Raw genomic sequence first — 8,597 nt, 5'->3', positions numbered from 1 at the left:
GAGAAGTAGCAAGGAAGGGGTTTTCCAGATGCCCATTAAAACAGCCATATTGGAGGTTAGATTGGCACTATTTTCATTTACGTCCAACTAGACATAAGAAGTTTTTCACTGATATGACGATTCATTCAGGAGAAGTAGTTATACCAAGATTTTCAGGATGGCCACATTGGTGGCCTTATAGGATGTCTGTACAGCACCATAATTCTCATTCAGGACCTGCTAGACATCAACATAAGTATTTTGTACACATGTTGACACGCTGACACAATTATCCATTCAGAAGTAGCGATAAAAAGTTTCTTAATATGGCTACTGTGGCAACCACATTGTATGTGTGAGTGGCACCATCTTGTTTTTTCTTCCAGATATTTTCACACAAATATCATATTTAAAGATAACATGAATTCATACAAGATCTTGTCGGTTTATTTCATAACAGATTTTTCCCTCATACTAATATAATCTTTTGAAAACATTTATACATTATAGTTCTAGAAATTTTTCTTGCTCTCAGAAACTATTAAAATCACAGCAGAAAGTGTTATGTTATATCTTTATTCAGCACTGAAAAATATTTATGAACTCTTAAAGTTTTTTCCCCTATATTAACTTAATTTAATGAAGATTTTCAGACTATAACCTTTCCATTGGATTTATTTTTTCAAACATGGCGTAAAAAGTATGTTATAGTAACGAATTTTTACATTGCCTTCACCATTGCAGAAATCTCTATAATCAATTTCCTAGTAAAGAAAAGCCAAGAAAATAAATGGACAGTTAATATTCACTTCAGGATCACAGACCTGAGGCAAATATGTCATTGTTAAATCAAACATTTTTATTGTGTTTCCTTAGACCTAAATATATATATATATATATATATATATATATATATATATATATATATATATATATATATATATATATATATATATATATATATACTTGCTGTTACTCTAAACGAAGGCTGGTGATCCAGTTGATAACCTTTTGGGGGTTTTAAGGATGTCTTTAAAATTAAGGCCTTAAAAATGTTGAGATCTTATATTAAAAATGACAATTTGAGCCTTGCAGATTCATGTCCACAGGTGCCCAAAAAAAAAAAGGGGGGGGTGCAAGGGGCAAGCTTGTTGGTGTGTTATAAAATAACTGACTTATCATCGGTGTGCTGACAGGTGATGTGTAATTAAATCACTGTTGTAATATTAATAATGAGTGAGTCTGCACAAAGGAATTTCATACAGCTAAACTAGCTCAACAACTAGAGGCAATTAAGAAATATATCCACATTCGTGATTCTGTCAAATGGCAGATACAACAGCATCAGGAAGCTCAAGTGGCATTTACAGAAGGTAAAGAGCCGCTATACTTGTTATCTTTTTAGGGATGTGCTTGGATTTTGCCCTCAAGCTGGAGCAGTCATAGGATATATAATAAATCGCCACGGTCGGAATTTATCCCCAAGCTGGGGTAATCGATGGGTAAAGTCTTATCCACAGTCGAGTTGGTTCTGGATCGTAGAATGGAATTGTGTGTGTGTGATTGGATTTTTAACGTAGCTTGAATAATTTTTCAGTCATATTGCTACGATGTCTGCAGTGTGGCAGTTTATAGTGATGTATAGCACTGGGGCATCATGCTGCAAACATGTAGTATGATGTTGCACCCAGTCACATTATCCTGACACCAGGCCGATCAGTCCTAACACTAACTTCTTAATGCTGAGCGTCTAGCGAGGTAGCTGTTAATACCATTTTTGTAAGTCTTTGGTATGACTTGGCTGGGGTTTGAACCCATGACCTCCCGCTTCTGAGGCGGACACTCTAACCACTAGGACACCGGAGTGGTCAGAATGGAATTGTAACAATTACAATGGAAGCAATTTGTATTATGCTTGTTGGGGCATTCCTCACTGATGGCTGTCAGTGACATCATCATGGGAATGTGTAACAGCCACATTTTGTAAGAACAAGGTGTAGTTGGTGAACAATACACACACTTTTCTGCCATTTCCACTGGCATCATCTCATATGATGTTATTTAAAAAAACTTCCTACAACATACTCACAACATATAAAACCTATATGCAAATCTGATGAAAGCTGCTTGTGTTTCTGAAACACATATTCCATACTGGTGGCAAGAATGTCCAAATCTACATTACAAAAATGAAAACATTACCATCCATCTAGGAGTTGCAAATGTATGAAATCCTCTTGTTGTGTAGTTTTACTAACAGGCTTTACAGCAGGGCCTTCCATTAGATTTAAATGTGGCAGATAAGTTGACAAAGTAGGGTGGGGGGTTGGGGGGACCTACCCCAATGGGGATAATTCATTTTTTTTTTAAAGTAGCATGGTGTAAAGTAAAAGTAGATGGGCTGATAAGGAATCCACTGAATTTACAGACTAAAGGTTCAGACATTTGTTTTTAAGAGAAAAATGAAAGAAGGAAACAATACAACAGATATTTTAATATGACTTTAATGTTTATTTTCTAGATTTAATTAAGATTATGAATCAGAATCAGTCTCCAACTCCACTGTAAAGTTTATCTATTACTTCTTCTGCTCAGGCACCTGCAAATTAAAACAAAATTGTAATGCTTAAATAAAGTCATATCATCTCAGCACTAGTTACATATGCAGAAGTCATGTTAATCAGCATTATAAAAATGTATGAAATTTTCTTCACTGCACTTGTGCTTCCCTTACTATCGTTAAGCCATGATACAAGATAACTTTGCACTTACTTGTCATTTCTGGCAAGTGGATGGTGCAATCAATTTGCACAAAGATGAATTTATTTCATCCAAATATTTCATGTGAATAAAAATTCCAAATGGAGGCACTTGTCCGATCAGACAAGATATATGCATATTGTAGTTAGCTGGACTCTAGCTCTGATAGTCCTGGGCAATAGGATAAGCTGATTTTGTTATCAGTTTAGAAATGCATCCGCTTTGCAAATACTATGCTTTAAAAGACGAAACTGAATCCAATATTGATGAAATAAGAGTCATTTGGATTACCTTGTTTTTTATCATTCTGCGTTGGTTGGGTGCATATTTGAGGGTCTCTGATATGGTCTCTTCCATTCCATTTGCCTTTGCTTTGCCCTTAGTTTTCAAGCAGGCTTCTGCAAGAGTAATACAATGTTTTAAAATAAGTTTCACAACAAAGGGTGCATTGCATTTTTCTAAATGCCAGCAATAATCAATGGAATATTTTTAAAACATGTACTTTGAAATGTGGTCTCAAGTTACTTTATCAATTCATTTAAAAATCTCTGGCAAGTCACATGAAAAACACAATTTAAATCAAGCCATACTTACTTATCAAAACCTGACATATCACAAGCTCTTGAAATGCTTTTTTCCCTTTACGTCCCTTTGGACTATACTCTGGCCAGTCTTTTGGTTTTAAGCTTTTTCATCATCCTGCAGACACTATCCCCAATTGTAAACCTGCCAAGGGAGCTCAAGTAGCATATCTGAAAATAATAATAATAATAATATTACTATTTTTTGATTTTGATATTATTATTAGTAGTAGTATTTCATGATCGATGTGACAAAATATGCTTGTATATAGTTATTTTTTGCCATGGTTTTGCAAGCAAATTTAATTTCTCTAACTTGAAAAAAATTTGAAAACATTAACTATGCAACACAATGTACTAATAGCAATTATAAACCAAATTATCCACCGTGAATCTATTAACTTCATAAATGACATTCACTCAAGGATTGAATTAAAGTAGCCACATAATATGTAATAGTGTATATGTAGTAAAATACCTGTTACATGTTCATCTCTAAACATGTTTTGGCCTACATCCGTAAGACAAAACAGCCGACCACTACATGTTCACCCCACCCCCAAAAATAATTATACAGGCACTGCAGAACTTGCATAATGCATATTGAGGTTCACAACAGCAAATAAAGGTTATAACAGTTTTTTTAAATAGAAAATAAACCCCCAATTTACCATCTTCTTGGAGAGTTTGGGATTCTCCTCCAACCTCTGGCAAAGGCCCTCTAGTTCCTCCACTGAATCACATGGCATTGCAAGAATTTCTTCTCTATATTCTGTGTCTGGGCCTTGTGTATGAACTTGGAGGGCCAGCTGCTCCAACAAATTCTCAATATTTGTGTCCAGTTTCATAAGTACATTGAACTGGAAATCTGTAACAGATTTGTGATGAAATTAGTTTTGAAAGATCAAGATCATTATTATAAACTCCTTAAAAAGATCTGTACAGTGAACATGGGTTTAACAATGAAATATATTTATGGAATGAAATACATGGTTTTTGTACAGTTTATATGAAAACTTTTCCCTATAATCCTTTATTTTTTTATTCCCTGGATATGTTGTTTCACTGCTGGTGTCTGTAAAGTCTGCATTCAATGTAGATGGTTTAGGCGTCTGACTTACACAAGACAATGGTATACATCAGAAAGAAAAATAAAAAAACCAATGGAATGATGAACAGTCGACACATCAATGAAAAACAATTCATTGTTTATTTGCACAAATAAGTCTTGAACAGTATGTTTTATGACCTATAATTTTATTAATTAACATCTCACAATGTTCTGAAATAACAGTATTTAAGCTACAAGAGCTTGTGCTTTCATGTCATAATCTTCCATTTTGCAAACAAATTTTGATGTTGAATCAATGTATATGACCTTAGCATTGAACACTAACATTCAAAATGTCTACAAGATGACAAGACTATTATCAACTGAAGTGACAACAAACCAATGAGTTTTACGTGCATTGAACATAAGCATTTTTAAATGCTACAAAATGTGTTTTTAGTGTATGGCCACAAATTACCCAACATTTTGTCAAACATAAAACAGTTCTACTACCTTAGATGAGAATTAAATTCATAAATACAGTGTATAATTGACCTACTCGTATTTAGAGAGCTGTAAATGAAATAAGAGATTATATAAAAGTCAACACCTGTAGTATTTGTTTCATTATTCTATAATGTACATTTTTTTTCCATCCTCAATACTTACTACTTGCAGAGGAACTGGCAGAGAGAAATCTTTATATTCTCCACTCCAGAGTGGATGGGGATGGTGATGGTGTTGTCCTTCTGGATGCAGCTAAGAGTATAAAGATTATCACTACTCCTTAATTGCAGTAAAAAAGAAACAAAGAAATCAGACTGGATTTTTTGGCATGTAAACAAAATGCATACTGGTTGCAATGACCACTGTATATAAAGCAGTGATACAATATATCACAAAATGCATTCTTTTTTAACAAAACATCTAATCTCATATATACAGCATCATGAGTAAGTAAGTACTCTTAAACACATCTTATTGAACAGACAGAAAAATGATGAAATTTATACATACTTTTGATAAAGAATTTCCAATTGTGGCATGGTATAAAAGCAATTGATAAAAAATAAAAAGAGACCAGATAAACTAAATAGAACATGCCAGCAGGATAAGAGGAAATCTTGGAGTCTGCAAAATACTCTCCATTTCAGGAGGTTTTGGATGAGATGGCTGACCAGAAAGGTTTCCACTTGAGATTTTCATCTTTAAATAATCATCCTAGAGTGCACCAAAGTCATGTGAACTTGATCCAATTCCAACATTACTGCTGCTTGAGTGCTTAGATCCAGTATTGCCTTCACTAACTGATGTTATTAATACCTCTCTCTCATCAGCATAATTTCCATCATTTTTCAAAACTCCCATTGTAAAACCTCTGCTGAAGAAACTAACACTACACCATAAGGATTTAAAGAACTACTGCCCGGTTTCTAATCTCCAATTCATATAAAAAATCTTACAAAAGGTTGTTCAATCCCAGCTTGCATCTTGTCTGAATTCAAACAGTCTTTTTAGCAATGTACAATCTGCATATCGCCCTTGCCACAGGACACAAATTGTGTCTGCAAATAGATTACACTCCAGCCCAGTTGATCTATGTTGTGGTGTTGCACAGGGGTCTGTTCTTGGACCTGTTCTCTACACTCTATACACTCAGCTGCTCTCAAGTGTCATAGATCATCATCCAGTGTCTCACCAATTGTACACTGATGACACCCAAATATACAAATCTAGCCACCCAACTGAAGTTGATGCTACCATCCAAGGTGTAGAGATGTGCATTTCTGATGTGAAATCATGGATGACTTGTAACAAGCTGCAGATGAATGATGATAAAACTGAGGCCATTCTGATTACAACACAAAGACTTTCTCATTCACATCCTTTACCTCACACAATAAATATCAGCAACACCAACATTAAATTCACACAATCAGTACAAAACCTAGGTGTTACTCTGGACAGTACTCTCACATTGCACCAACATGTCATGAACATATGCAAGGCTGCATATCTTGAGCTGAGACGCATCAGCTCCATTCTCAGATATCTTTCAGTTGATGCCACTAAAACACTTGTGTATTCATTACTACTTTCAAGATTGGACTATGGTAACTCAATTCTGTCTGGTTCATCTTAATATCTACTGCAGAGACTTCAAAAAGTTCAAAACATAGCTACTTGGATCATACTTAGAGTACCACAATCAGAGCACACCTCCCCGCTGCTCTGTACCCAACACTGGCTATCCATTCGATCCAGAATCAAACACAACATTAGTTCTCTGTGCTACGTTTCACTGACAGACTCTAGTCCAACATACCTATCCGACCTCACCTATGTGTACACACAATCAAGATACTTACACTCCTCTTCCGACAATCATATACTCATTATTCTCACTATGAAAACAAAGTCACATGGACAGCATTCTTTTGCATACCAGGGCCCAGCAACATGGAATGAATTGCCCACTGAACTTAGACACAAAGACGCAGTGATCCCATTCAAGAGTGCTCTCAAAACTACTTATTCTGACTACAAAAACAAACTTAATGACTTAATAATGTTAACTACCTTAAATATTCTCAGCATGTTTTTTATGTTTTCTAATTTCATGGTGTTTGTTTTTGTAATCATATCATTGTGTATGTTTTTATGTTGTCTAATGTTGCAAAGCGCTTAGAGCTTCTAAAGATTAGGCGCTATACAAAGTCCTCATTATTATTATTATTATGTTTAGCTTGGATGAATATTTTTTAAATCAGCGGCCATAACTAAAAAATGGGATTTTGTTTTATGATCATAAAAGTATGTTGGACACCATCCATGATGTACAATGCTGTCTGACATTTCTATGCACCTAAGGTTTCCATCTCAAATATTAAAGCAAAATGCATATCGAATTTGACAGATTGACGAAAATAAAAAAAGCAATGCTTACCATTTGAAAGGAGGCAATTGTCACTAGAATATTCTATTCAAAATGATATTAATTTTGGACACAGGGGATACCACCCCCATGTTTTCCTGACTCGTGATATGTCGGCCTATTCTGTGCACAGCTTTAAAAGATGTAATGTTTATCCATCGAGCTATAGAAATGAAATACATTTACTGTAGACTGTTTCTGTCAGCAGTTAAGTTGAGTAATTAGGTCAGGTTTATAGCTAGTTTACAAAATTCAATGTAGAATGCCAATAAATGACAAGATATATTTTTGCAAACTAAAGTGATCTTGAAAAAAGATTAGTAAAGTTTAACATTTTATAAAAAATAAGCTATTATGTGGAAAAGAAACAACAATGAAATAGGATGCAATGTGTTTACGTCCAGTTTTGGAAGGTACAGTCTCTAAGGTACCGTCATAATTGTACCGTAGTTTAATGGGTGGAAAGGCCATTGAAAGGTAAGGGCAGTGCGGAGACCATCGAGTATGTTCCAGAATAGCTGAATCTTTGTAGATACATAGATCCATTCGTAACTTCAGTCCGCAAGCGAAACACTGTACTTCGTATCCCAATCCTGACTCAGGTCCGAAGTAGACAAATCCTGTTCTAGCTAAAACATACGAAGAAGGTAATCCTTCCCTATCCGTAGGCCATTTTTGAAACGTGTCCAATCGACGGGCACAATCACAATAGTCAGGAAAGAAGACTGGAAAATGGTAGGGTTTGAACTTGGAGTTCTCACTGGATTTCTCACTCAATTCTTGCTGTGGCGAAGTCATCCTTCTGGTGGGTGGTTATCCTCTTACAACCAATGTTTTATACCGACATGTCCATACGGCAAAGTAAAGTGGGTGGGAAGCCGCACTCGCTTCTGCTACACGATTTGATAGACTTTTTCCAAGGGTCGACTGACGATGTGGTGTGTGGGTAAACGTACAATCTTGTTGGGTTGATAGGTGGTCACTTTCTCTAGACTGCAAGGCTTCTTTCAATACGCCAAAGTTGACCACTCGACTGGTACGATAATTCAGAGTAAGTCCTTTCACTTTACACTTCGTGTGCACTTCTCCTTGTTTGTCCCAGTATTCGTAGCCATAATTTTTGGGACCGCCACTGACGAAACTTAGAATCTTGTCATCGGGGTGCTCGTCTGTCCAGGCTCCTAAACGGTCTCCTTCGATGTCAGGGTGATGTTGACTCGGGTGATCGATATAAATGCAACTGTCCATGTCAAAGTACAAGACACGTTCCCCTAACAGTTCTAAAGCTTCG

The 8,597-nt window shown here is 35.7% G+C and overlaps 1 long non-coding RNA gene across 2 annotated transcripts; it reads right to left on the bottom strand.

Annotated features, from left to right (window-relative positions):
- Positions 1-2,469: 2,469 nt before the first annotated feature.
- LOC149797530 (uncharacterized) lies at positions 2,470-7,390 on the bottom strand. Of its 2 annotated transcripts, XR_016421841.1 has the most exons (5): positions 5,041-7,377; positions 3,992-4,188; positions 3,334-3,491; positions 3,031-3,137; positions 2,470-2,578 (listed from the first exon to the last, which is right to left on the bottom strand). It is a non-coding gene; the product is annotated as an uncharacterized LOC149797530 (long non-coding RNA). The 2 variants fall into 2 exon arrangements; XR_016421840.1 differs by having other exon boundaries at positions 3,992-7,390.
- Positions 7,391-8,597: the final 1,207 nt, after the last annotated feature.

This window comes from Sinohyriopsis cumingii, chromosome 6 (genome assembly GCF_028554795.1).
Source record: "Sinohyriopsis cumingii isolate HCF-2022 chromosome 6, ASM2855479v2, whole genome shotgun sequence".
NCBI lineage: Eukaryota > Metazoa > Mollusca > Bivalvia > Unionida > Unionidae > Sinohyriopsis > Sinohyriopsis cumingii.
This window is presented reverse-complemented; position numbering and strand designations above follow the sequence as displayed.